General features: G+C 37.2%; 1 protein-coding gene across 1 annotated transcript in view; it reads right to left on the reverse strand.

Annotated features, from left to right (window-relative positions):
* The window catches only part of Galphao (G protein alpha o subunit), an 89,726-nt gene that overhangs the window by 46,867 nt on the left and 28,759 nt on the right, over positions 1-14,100 (reverse strand). The gene's annotated exons all lie outside the window — the stretch shown is intronic.

The following is a 14,100-nucleotide window of genomic DNA, read 5'->3' on the forward strand; positions in this document are numbered from 1 at the left end:
CGATACAAAACTAATTTAGCAATATAGCAATATATTCCAAGGAAAACGTTTTACATGCACCTGTTGCAATTACACCGAATGTGTTGTACTAATGATATACGTCATTGTTGCTTAACCTAAGGTCAGTGGACTATAAGTAGTCTAACAATGGAACAGGCATGATAATTTGATTCTGAGTGAACTATTATTCAGTTGTGGTAATCACAACACAAGTGATATCCTTATAAGTTCAAATAAAAACGATATCTTCATATACTTAGGGTAAATATATCTCAACGAAAAAAAAATGCTGGAAAAATTGGGATTCTGAATACGGAATATGGATATGGATATAGTTGCAGCCAAAAAAAAAAATCCAATTTACGACCAATTGGCTCATTGTAGATAAACTCCCTGAAGAGTGAATTGCTGCAAATCGCAGTGAACCAAAATATACAGGATTTGCGCAAAAAAATGATATGATTTTTGAAATTTATATTTTCAAAACTTTTTTGCACATAATACAGGGTGTTTCAAAAAGAATCACCCGATTTGAAATTGCGTATGTTACGAAAAATATACGCATTAGTACAGCAGCTGCCAATACTACAATCTCCTTGTTTGAATGGGCGCTATAGAAATACGCGTCTTCGATCACCTGGATACCTAAACTCCTAGTATTTGGGCAACAACTTCAAGGCGAGAATTCGGGCTGGTCTCCAATTTGATAGAGTCTCTCCACAGTATGATAATCAGATAGCACGAGAATTCAAGAATTAGCCATCTTCACTTCAAAATATGGAAGCCAGATGGCAGCACCATCGAGAACACGAAACAAACATAACTCTGACAACATAAATACGTTTGGGCTGAAAATATACGGGGTGATCCATAAATTCATTTAAAAATTTGTAAAAATTGCAGGAATTGGTAAATTTGAATGCGGTATGCGAAAAGTTTTATTCACGAAAGGGGATCTTTTATTGATACAAAAAGAAATTAGTTCAAATTTTTATCGATAGAAGCGCTGCACGAAAGCAAATCAAGAGTGGTTGGACCTAAAACTTTCCTCAATTTCTCCTGTGCCAGAAACGTTCGTAAAGCTTCAGCTGGGGATTCTTGGCTGAGGTAAAACAACTTCACCGATCCACCAATGGTCGACATCACAATGAAAACCTTTTGAAAACGCCAGTAACAGCTCCAGTGGCGCAGTGATAGGACGTTCGTCTTCCATCATGTGGTTTCCGTGGGTTCGATCCTGGGGAAGAACATAGATAACTAGTTCTTTTCCACAACGAACCTAAGAAAAAAACCGATAGATGTCACCTCCATTTCCAACCCAACTTCATCTGCAGTAAATTTCCCGTAAGGCAATATAACCGGAGTTGATGTGTGGTGAAGTACTTGAAAATTCTTACAAATAATTGATTTATAAAGGAATAATTATAAATATAAAAAAAAATAATTACGAATTTGTAATTTCCCTCAAAGTTCACGTATAATACCGATTGCACTAATGCGGGGGAATTGTGTAATAACTAGAGTCCGGACTATATGCAAATGCATATGTGTATTTGCATATTTTGGCCTTTTTTAGCATTAATGCATATAAATGCATAAAATCAAAGTATTTTCAGTAAAAGTGCATATTTTTGAAGGTTGGTTTAAGCTCGCTCAATTTTTTTTATAATTTTTCAAATAAATATTATTCATAACATTTTCATAACATCGACTTTTAGTGAATTAATACATATTTATAAAGTATTTTACGAATATTAACCGTTTTATTGTAAGGCTATTTCTAGAGATATGTCAAAGTGTTACTTTTTTTATAGAAATAGTGCCGAAATTCTTTTGTTACTGGTATTTTCGTTATTGAGCAGCTACAACAAACTGAAAAGTAAAAAATATGTTGAAGTTATTTGCATATGCGGTATATACACACACACACACACACATATATATATATATATATATATATATATAAAGAAAAGATGCATTTTAAAAAGTTTTTTTTTTTTTGGATGGTGATTTTATTAATGCATATTTTCTTATTTTTTGCACATATTTTGGAATTTTCGACTTTTTTAAGATTTCTAGTGTATTTTCTGGGGGGGGGGGTATAATGCATATTTTGGAATTTTCAGTGCATATTTGGCATTTTAAGCGCACATTTTTGTATTTTAAATGCTTATTTTTGCATTATTAAGTGCATATTTTTGCATTATTAAGTGCATATTTTTGCATTATTAAGTGCATATTTTTGCATTATTAAGTGCATATTTTTGCATTATTAAGTGCATTTTTTGCATTATTAAGTGCATATTTTTGCATTATTAAGTGCATATTTTTGCATTATTAAGTGCATATTTTTGCATTTTTAAGTGCATATTTTTGCATTTTTAAGTGCATATTTGCATAGTTTTAAAGCATATTTTACCACTTTTTTAGTACATATAATCCGGGCTCTAGTAATAACACACACAGCTTGGTTTTTAAATAATGCTCATCCACCCGTAAACACTCATTTATCACTAAAAGCTAAAATCTGGCATTCATCCAGAAAAGGTCTAAGCAGCCATTGATTTTTCTCTTTCCTCACATAAAAAAGCCTGTTTTGATTATTTTTTTTATGGTAAAAAATCAGTAACCCTCTCCCCCTCCTTGGCAGTGACTTCCTTTGCAATATGATTGTAAATGCAGTGAAACCAAACTACAGGGGAAAGCCAGTCACTAATCGCAGTTCATTGCATTTAACCTGCTTGGCGAAGGCCAGTGATAAAAATGACTAGGATGTATGGCAGAGAGATGCGCAACATCCAGCCCACAAAAGTTATTCTGTTCGGCCTGGGGAAGGTGTTCCGGTAGGAAAATTGTCAGTATTCAAACCATGATAAAAATGCCCAGGTTTTTCATATTTCCTTCATAAAAATATGGGAAATCGGGATCGAAACATGGCTTAACGTTTCTCTGAATTCCCTCAATCCTGGACGATCCCCAACCCCGGTTATTTCCCGGGACTCTGTTTTTTTCCACAAAGAAGGGGGGGGGCAAGAAAAAAGTTGTTTATGCATAGTATATACAGGGTGCATAGGTAACAAGATGTATAGTATTTTACTGACGAACCGCTGATTCTAGAAGCATACTTTCAGTTAGAAAAAGTTTCCAAATAACGTGCAGTTAGTCATGTTGCAAGGGGTTGCACAGTGTTGTTCCCCTGTTTCTCCTGATGCCAATATTCACTGAGATATTCGAATTCGAAAAACAGAAGAAAGTTGGAGAAAAACAGCATTGAAAATGCGGATAAAACTTTTCCTACTTTTCTCAATATTTTTTTTTGTCATCTTATTGTATTGAAGTCTTGAACACCGTGACGAATTTTGTAAAATAAGCAAATACCATACAGTATAATATTTCAGGGATTCCCTCGAGATCCCTCAATCCCGGACCATCCAATCCCGAACATTTCCCGGGACTCGGTTTTTTCCCCACAAAGAGGGGGGGGGGCAAGAAAAAAGTTGTTTATGCATAGTATAAGGGATGATCAAATGAAAAGGTACGAAACGACACGGTGGGTACAAATGTAGACTTTATTCAAAATATACACCATAGGCCTGAGCACAACGATCCCACTGATGAACAAGCCGCAGGACTCCTTGTTCCCAGAATTCCTGTGGCCGTGACGAGACCCAGTCCTTCACAGCGTCCTTGAGTACGTCGTCCGAGTTGAAGCGCTTCCCTTTCAGGTGTTTCTTCAGTGGACCAAACACATGGAAATCACAGGGCGACATGTCCGGACTGTAGGGCGGATGGTCCAACGGCTCCCACTTGAACTTGGCCAGTTCCATGTGTGTGACTTTGGAGACGTGTGGACGCGCGTTATCATGGAGCAGAACCACACCCTTCGTGAGCAGCCCCGGTCTTTTGTTCTTGATGGACCTGCGTAGGCGTCGGAGTGTCTCACAGTACACATCGGTGTACACTTGTATATACAGGCATAGTATATACTACGCATAAGGTGTATAAGGGTGCATTATTTATCACTTCATTTCTAATATCATATCATATCCATATCAATTCATTTCTCAACATTGATACTAGAAATGAGATGTGAGAATATTCTCTTGGATGTTTAAAAATTGAAGAATAATCGAGAATATATATTTTTCCTTCAAATAACTGGAAATAAATTTGTTTTTGTTATGAAATATGATCCAGTTTTCATTGCCGGAAACATTTAAAACAAAATAATATTTGGCATAATCACCTCAGAATGACAACTTTTAGTTTGAGAATATTCTCAGAATTTTTGAGAATATTCCTCGGTCATAGTGAGAGGTTTCAGAAGTTTTTACTTTTAGGATTTTGAAAACCATTAAAGATTGAAAAATTTCATTTTAAAATTGAATAAATTTGCAAAAATAGGTTTGAAGCAAAAATTCAAACCAAAGTTGATTGCCAAAGGAAGCTATTCTTATAATCATTTTCAACCTAAGAAGATACAGAACTGTTTTCTTCAATGTACATACACCTAAATTTTTTATCACTCATATTTCTTGCAAGTTGTGCAATTTAGCCATGTTGGTAATTTACCGCATCCTCTTGAAGGGGAGAGAGAATTCTTTAGAAAAATTACTGTATTATAAATAACACTGGAGAATGTTCTCATCAAGAATAATAAGAATATTCTCAAGTTATTTATAATAGTGATCCTTCCTAATTATTTATAGAGATTATTTATTACAATGTATATCTTATATATAAATGTTTAATGGTTAAAATCTTTAACAAATCTGTATGTTTGTTCTTTATACAAATCTGTATGTTTGTTCTTTATACAAATCTGTATGTTTGTTCTTTATACAAATCTGTATGTTTGTTCTTTATACAAATCTGTATGTTTGTTCTTTATACAAATCTGTATGTTTGTTCTTTATACAAATCTGTATGTTTGTTCTTTATACAAATCTGCAATTTTAGACCGATCGTCGCCAAATTTTGCATATATACTAAACAGGACCGGAATTGAATCATAGTCTACTTTAGAAGTTCGTCAGAGCAGGGCAAATGCCCGAAATGTAATGTACTTATACAGGGTTTCAATCAAAATTTGTTTGGTTATTTCTCTGACTTGATATGTTTGATTTTGAATTACATTTCTTCATTCAGGAGTTCTTAACCTTTATTTTTTAGTGTTTTTTGAATTTTTCCCCCTTCAGATAATTTTCCCCTGACGTTTGCCAGATATAGCATTTTACATTTTCTCTGACTGTCCTTGACCATTTTACATTTTCTTTGGTTCTTACCATAGATTTTTCATTTTCTCTTTTACTCTTGCTAAATATTTTTCATTTTCTAATGACTGTCCTTGCCCATTTTAAATTTTTTTGACTCTTGCAAAATCAAATATTTTACATTTTCTTTGACTCTTACCATAGATTTTTCATTTTCTTTGACTCTTGCCAAATATTTAACATTTCTCCCTGACTGTCCTTGCCAATTTTAAATTTTCTTTGCCTTATGTGTCAAATATTTTATTTACACCCCACCCGGAATGGCCTTTGACCGTTTTACATTTTCCCTGTGTGTGACTGTCATTGACAAGAGATTTTACATTTCCTCTGACTCTCTTTTGCAAAATATTTTATTTTTCCCTGACTTTTGCCGGACCATCTTTCATTTCTTTGGCTTTCGAGGTAACTGGGAATCATGTTACACGGTGAAGCTTAGATACAACGATATTCTACGGACCAAGGAAAAAATATCGTTGTAGTGGGATTTCCGTTATATATATCGCGCGCGCGACAGGCAACGTTATCCATCACGTGCCATAAAATTTATTCTACTGTTGGCAACTTTTCTAGATCGGCGTTGTTAGTACCACCAAAAAATGCACTTTTGAGCATTTTATTAGAAGCAAAAAAATTGATTAGCGGACAAACAAAATTCGGTTAGATACATTGTGTAAAGCGGTATGCACATTGTGTACATACCAAATACATACCAAAGCGATACCCCGAGAAACTTCATCAACACTTTCGGTGTTCAGGTGGAACCGAATGCCAATATTATTAGACGTCCTCGGAAGAACTATAATATGTGACGAGTTTGATAAATATAATGAAGGATATTTCGAGCGAAATATAAGAAAAATATCGTTGTAGTGTGGTTTCAAAACCTCCTCAAGAAAAATATCGTTATTAAGGGGTTTATCGTACAAAGGATATCGTTCTATCCAGAGGAATTCAACATTAGGCTACAGGCAATTCCAAACAAGATTCGAAAAAAAATATCGTTGTATGGGGATTCATCGTTCTATCAATCATCGCTGTAGTGAGGTTTCACTGTACTTTCAGACATAACAACCTTAAACTCTGATAGTCCAACACCCCCCTTTACCTGGCATTGTTGGTCTCACAAGCACAATATGGTTTTCTTATATTTTTCAAGTAATTGGTCATTCAAGTATTACGTCAGAATCGTTGGGGGAGGTGGTTTTTGAATGATTGCGTACGCCATTAACCACCCTTTATAAAAATATGAAATATTGGAGCGGGCCACTTAAGTGCTCTGGAACTGTGCTACGCGTCACTCAAATGATCTGCAAATGTGTCGTGGGTCACTTGAGTGATCTGGGAATGCTCCACTGGCCTACTTGAGTGACCTGAAAATGTGCCACGGGTGGGTCAAATGCTCTGGAATTGTGCCATGGGTCAATTAAGCTATCTGTGTAAATATGCCACTTTATTCATTTTTTTACAAAGTTAGGTTTACGGTGGCGGGCCACATCAGATAAACCCGAGGACAACATTTTGCCCCGCGGGCCATGGGTTTAGCATTTGTGGCTTAGAGGGTGGGTCACAATGAATTTGTTAAAGAAAAATTTTGAGTTCTTATCCTTCAAATAGCATTTAAAATTAACAGAAATTATAACAACATATAAAAAAAAGTATTTTTCTTCCGAAATTTTATATTTAAAAAAAATTTTCTGCATCAAATTTTTTTCGATCGACTAGGGAAGGGGGGCGGGGGGGGGGTCATACCGCCCCAGGTAGCGTCTCTGATTCCAATATGTGTTAGGAGGGGGGCATAGCTAACGGAATTTTGTTGACGGGGGAGGAAGGGGAGTCACAAATGGCTAAAAATCTGCTGCCGTAATACTTGAACTTGACGTAATACCCTAAACGCATTCTATGTTTTGAACTCGTTCCGGCATTGGTGCTTCTGTACAACTTCTAAACATTGAATTTTTACATGTAAGCTGTTTATGAAGTTTCTATAATTATCAGCAGAATGGCTGAAAATGTAAACATGTCTCCTATTTTTGACAAGCCAAGAATGATTTTTGACAGTTGCAATCGTGGAGTCGGAAATAACGTGCGTGCAAGAGACAAATTGCTATGCATTCTTCAACAATGATAGAAAAGTAAGGTGTCAAACAACAAATGACGTTTTAATACTATTCAAATCTATGTAAATCATATAAATACAGTGTGTTCCCCTGAAGTGCAATATCCCATATTTTTTTAATATTGAGAATACATTTTTTTTGTCATGTAATAGCTAGACAGCTCTTTGAACTTTCGACGTTTACAAAAGTTGATGCAATACCTGGACCGTTACCTACATCCACTCGACAATAAGACGCCGGCTGTAGCAACAAGTGGTCGGCATTCACTCTTATAGGACCCGTCATATGAGCCAACAAGAGAGGTAGAACGGATACCTATTAAAAAGTATAATTTACTCCTATGTTTCATCCACTAGTGGCGGGTGTGAATGAAATGGAGGCGTAGTCGCAAAAAGAAGACAATTTATATCTTATTCCGTCGTGATTGCTTATATTAAAAACCAATGAGGTTGGTATATCTTATATACAAATGTGAAAGTATGTATGTATGTCTGTATGTATGTTTTTCTTTATGCAAATATACAATTTCAGACTGATCGTCACCAAATTTTGCATATATACCGAACAGAACCGGGATTAAACTATAGGCTACTTTTTAAAAGTTCATCAAAGCTGGCAAATGCCCGAAATGGGCGAAAAACCGTTGGGCAACAACAATGGTTTCTCGGCCTTAACAATGACTTTCAGAATGTGTACTTCGGTTGTCGTGGTTCCCTAACAATGCCTTTCAGACACGCACATGCAATTTACAATGGAAAATTACAATTTACAATGGTTTATCATTTCTTTGATGCTGCTAGTATTATAGTTCATTCCTTTATAATGGTTTTCATGTGTCACTTTTTCAATCCTCCCAGCAAATGAAGAAAACCCGGGCAGCGTCGGGTATTTCTGATAGCTCTATATATAAATTGGATAAATTCAATTCCAGAGTCTATCATATACAAAGCAAGATTATTACGTGATTATTTACATAAGGACATTGTACGGATATGGACTGATTAACTGTGGACGATGATGATTATGATTATGAATACAATTTCTATTCCAGATTCTTTATTGTAGATATGTATGAAATATCATTTTTTGACACCCATCCTTCGGAAACTCTTCGATATCTCTCTGAGACGGGAAGCGGGGTGTGTCCGGTCCTTCAATATTCAATATCATGTAATAGCATTCAGGGTAATCTGTATTTGCTTAATATAACCATTCAAAGAAAACTTCCTCCTCGATATTTCAATGCCGGTCAATTAAAGGGTTGAAACATGAATTTTAACGAAAAATTTATGTTCCTCCAAAAAAAAAATTCCCATTGGTAAAATGCCCCGATAGTATAACGCTAACGAGCCCGACCATAAATTTACACGAACAGACCCCAGACTTAAAATAAAAAGGATCTTTTATTTTAGGATTGCAGGCCAACATTTTTTTGTTGCCGTCTTGTAGACAACACACATCATACTCGATGGAACATACACACAACCAACCAAAATGGCGGACCCGAGAAAGCCTCTCTCTCTCTCTCTCTCTCTGTCTACACCTCTGCCACTAGTTCAATCGATTGCTTGTTTTGCAATATGCGCGCGGCTCTCTCTCTCTTGATCGGGCTTCCACGGAAGGCCAACACCCCACAACAGCCTTCCTTGTGTATGTCCATCTCATATACTAAACCTTTCTCTTACTTTCTTTCTCTGCCTTGTTCTTTCTTTCTTGCAAGAGCAATGAATACACGACGAATAACCTTTCCGTTCTTTTTTTTTTTTTACCGTCGTCCGACACTAACTTGGGTTGGTTTCCAATCGCCTACCAAAAAGCCCTGTCTGAAAAGAGTATGGATACCTCGTTCGTTTTTGATGTGCAGACATCTTTATCCTCCTCATTGTTATTTTTTGAGTCTTCGTTGATTTCGTTTTTTCATTCTCATCATTCTTATTTTAGAGCCCCCTTTACGTTCGTGAATCGCGAACTAATTCGATATGATAAGAATTAGTCATTTTTAGGGATACGTAAACTTCGTATTTACGAAACAGATGCGATAAATGTGAAATTTGCGAATTTTAACGAATAAACACGAAAATTCGATTTTTTTTTTCTACTTTTCCGTTAAATCTCTATAATTTGTTGTCTTAAAAGCGAAAAATTGTCAAAACTTTGCTCAGTAGGCTACTGGTATTTTGCATCCTATTGGATGCTTAACCTTCTAAACGGTGAAGACTCATATATGAGTTCGAAGACAACTACCGTCATTTCGGCCTGAACTCATATATGAGTCCGAAGACAACTACCGTCATTTCGGCTCGAACTCATAAATGCGTTCGCCAAGAACCAGTTCCTTCCCCCATCTCATTGTACGGTTAGTGACAGGTACACAGTGTCGTCAAACAGCCCCTTCCTGCAACAATGTAGTCCTCTCCTCCCCAAACTCATCAATGTTTGAAAAGAAGAGTAGCTTATTGAGAAAAGAAGGATTACTTGGTTTGAAAAGGGCACAAATACCCACGTTGTAGTTGAAAAAAAGAAAGAAAGAAAAGAAAAAAGTTTACCAGTAAATAAGAGATTGTTAATTTATTTGACAAAAATATTTATCATTCGTATCTGTGAATATATATTCAACTCTATGAAATTTAACCACTGTTCTGAGGTTTATTCCGAATCCAATAATTCATTCATCATCTACGCAGAAAACTACAGCTTGTGCTAAGAGAACTAGTTATTAGTTCTTCCTCCAGTCATTACTAATTATATTTGTGCTAATTCACTCGTTAGTAGCTTGGTTAGGGCAGCGGTTCTCAACCGGTGCTCCGTGTGCATTTTCCAGGGCTCTGCGACCGGTCGAGGAAAATGAAATGAATAAACAAAATATGATAAATCAATTAAAATGAGAGGCCCACGGGGCTCCGTGAGTCAAAAAAAAAAATTAAGAACCGCTGGGTTAGGGTATCTTCGTGTATATTTTTTAACGAATATTCTATTTACCATTTGTTTTATGTACTATGATTCTTGTGTAATTTAATGCTTTACTGAAATTGACACCAAATTATTGACAGGTCTGAAAAGTTGAAATGAAGGCCCTGCTCTTTTGTCCCTCTTTGAGACCGATTGAGAGGCATGTTCTGGTTTGTTAGCCAATATTGTATGTATGTGTATACACAAAGCATACATTTCACTTAAACATGCCAAGTGAAATCGACTGGGTGTTTAAAATGTTTGAGCTAGTTATTCAGCGACAATTTCCCAAGTTTTTATTTAAAAAAAAATCTTCTTTTTTTTTCAATTTCATTCAGCGGAATCAACAGATGGGGCTAATTTGAAGACATTTATTTGAACCAAACATTCCAAGGCATTTGTAAAAAGCTTGCTCGATGGGACAAAACACACTCGTTTTCTTCAGGTTTGCTTCGTATTGTTAAACGTGAAAGTATCAAATTGTTCAGGGAAATTAATTTTTTCACATTTTGTTCTGTATTTTTTTTTTTTTTTCGTGTTTTGCATTTATCTGGGTAATAATAGTGCCGCATTCACTCAGGAAGAAATTTCTGTCGCTGAAGCTTAGTGGTTTCGCCTCGACGATGATGATGACTTGATAGTCGAGCGGCTTCTTATATTTTTATGGGCCCCAGGGCAGCATGATGGAAAAGGGCTCCATGAAAGCTGTGATATCCTGTTCAAAGCTAATTTAACATTTTTTCACGCTGGAGACATGGGTGCTTGACTTGTCATGAAAAAGATTTAGATTTCTGAATTAATTTGGGGGTGCTAATACTGGTGCTACAAAATAGTTTGGGTGATCGTGCACCAACCACACCCTGGCTCCGACTCCGCTGCTTGCCATCAAAAGCCAGCAAAAAAAATTCGAACAGAGCAAGAACTTTTTATATGGTTTTTTTTTGCGGCTTGCTCTATCCGTACTGAACTATAGTTTCGTGCCTTTCTGTACCCGGTTGACCTATTTTTCGGGTTGCAGAGATCCTACTGTATATTGCACAAAGGAACATCGAAGAAAAAAACCTGAGGGAAACTATAAAAACTTAAAATTACTAGCGGAACCCAGAGTTGCGCGGAATACAATATGAGAAACACTAGACAAGATTTCTTGTACTGGAGACCTCATCATCATTGTGTCATCTTCTTCCCCCCCCCCCCCAGCCCTTCATGTCTATCTCCGCTTATGATCTATAGGTAGCAACATTGTCAAAGAAATACTGAAATTATGAGGAAAGAGCATACTCATATACATATATACTTATCGAGGGTATTATTATTATTAAGCTTTGTCTTGCTCAAATTGTTTTTTAGACAGTTTAATGTTATTCGGTAATACGTCGTTCTCGTTGGCATCGTTTTAAAAGCCGTCCGTTGAACAACGTTCTAAAGGGGGTTTCGCTCTTTTTTGCTTTGAATTATTATTATCTACTCTATAATATAAAATCACAAACTCGAAAAGGGCCCGTTTCTAAGCAACAGAAATTAGTGACGATTTTATGTAATGAAAATCTGTTACGTTTTTGGGTTACGGAAGTCGTATTCCCCATCGGGACTAAGTTATGTGTATGTATCGAGAGGCTCCCAATTCCTACAGCAGGGGCCCCGTAGGTTGGGATAGATAGCGAGCCCCAAACCAGCTTTTTCACGGGCCCCCTCTGTGGTTAATTTATAGTGTGAAAAATCAAAAAAGTGATAAGAATCGTTCCAGCCCCTGTCAGCCCTGCACTTGTGGGGGGTCATGCCGTCATTGTATAATATACATAAATCACCAGTGCTCCCAACACACAGGGTCTTGGTACCTGGGAGTGGCATTGCACATATACCTTCATGGGGAAGTTGAAAGGTTTAATTTCCAGAGGTCCTTGATGGACCTCATTGTTTTCTTGCTGCTTTAAAACTGAAAAATTTGTGATAGCGGAAGCCCAAGATATATCCAGTCCCGGGCCCCCCATAAAAATCTGCGAATTCGGTCCGGAGTAATTGCGTGGGGCGCTGGATTTTATTCGTTGGTAAAATGAATACAAATGAATATTTGCCATGCCTCTCACAGGGGTATACCCGATAAGCTTCCGAGTCGGGGACCCCGTTTCATTTTGAGGGCCCTGGATGAATCTTATTCTTTTCTCCGTCCGGCGTATTTTGTTGGGGGCGATGAGTTTCATTCGTTGGTAAAATTAATGCAAATGAGAATTTTTCGTGGCAGTCGCAGCTGTGGACGTCGGAAAAGCTTCGAGGTCGTGGACCAGGGCCGTCATTTCAACTTTGAAGGGCACAGCTTTGACCAATGACGGGCCTGTTGGGGGCCCATGTGGAAATTGATAGGTTTCATTTTGGGGGCCGTGGATGAATCTCATTGTTTTCTTTTGTTTAACATTGTGGAACTTGCAACAGCTGAAGTCAGATATAAATATAGTCTGGGTCCCCCACTAAAAATTTGCGTACTGGGTACCCGCTACTGTATGTGGGGCCCTGAATTTTATTATTTGTAAAATTAATAAAAATGAAAAATTTCCGTGGTCCCTCACAGGGGGGATGTCCGACAAGCATCCAGGTCAGCCCCCTCCCCCATGAAAAATTTGGCAGGTTCCATTTCGGGGGCCGCTGGATGAATCTCATATTTTTTATTATTTGATAGTAAAATTTGCAACATCGGTAGCCCGAGATAAAGCCAGTTCGGGGGCCCCCCACTAAAAGTATGCGAATTGATGACCCGGATAATTGGTTGGGAGCCCTGGATTTTATTCGTTGGTAAAAGGAGTACAAATGAAAATATTTCATAGCACTCGCAGTGGGGGATGACCGACAAGCTTTCAGGTCGGGGGCCCCATGTGGAAATTGACAGTATTAATTTTGGGGGCTATGGATGAATATCTTTATTTTCTGTGAAATTTTGCAACAGCGGAAGCCCGAGATCAATCCAGTCTGGGTCCCTCACTAAAATTCAGCGAATTGGAGTCTGGGGACCCTCATGGAGAAGTTTTCTGGGGTTACTTGATGAATCACATTTGTTTCTTGTTGCTTTATTATTGTAAAATTCGCTTCCTCAGTAAGCTGGTGCTTTCACGTGTCGCTTTCCATAGCACTTTGATGAAGTGGGACGAAATAAACAGGATATGTTCTGAAGAGGAAAAGGATGGGGGTTGTGTGCCAAAGGTGGCAGAGGGGCAGAGCTCCCCCCCCCCCGTAGTAATAGTATATTCTTATACAAGGTGCATGTCATTTTACTTGCGAACCAGTAAATCCAGACTCGTAAATACAGGTGCTTGAGTTTAAAAAAATCTCATCTCTGTTGTACTTTCAATTGTCTATTGTGTGCCAATACAACAGCTGTTTTATCGGACTTCTTAAAACTGGCTATTTTTCTAGTGCCCACAGTAGGTACAACAGATAAGTGTGCACAAAATGACCATGGTGCAACAAAAATAAATCCAAAATGAAAGAGAGAGAGAGAGAGAACTAGTGAACGCTTTTTCTCAGAAAAGGAACCTGTATTGTATCAAATAAATGCCGAGCCAAGTTGGCAAACCCTTTTTTTTTGTCAAAATGGTTGATGCAAAGATGGAATGTCCTGTTTTTTCTCCTTTGTGATGTCGCTAATAGTTTTCTTTGTAAAGATTCGCGATCCCCAAAAAAAGGTTGAGGAGTGTAAACTTCCTAGAAAAGTGCAGAAATCTCTCTTGTGATAAGATTATCTGCCTTAGGCGGAGATAAACTTGGAAGTC

Source organism: Pholcus phalangioides, unplaced genomic scaffold, assembly GCF_987345545.1.
Source record: "Pholcus phalangioides strain wild (caught in Gottingen) unplaced genomic scaffold, Ppha-v1.0 ptg000024l_1, whole genome shotgun sequence".
NCBI classification, from domain to species: domain Eukaryota; kingdom Metazoa; phylum Arthropoda; class Arachnida; order Araneae; family Pholcidae; genus Pholcus; species Pholcus phalangioides.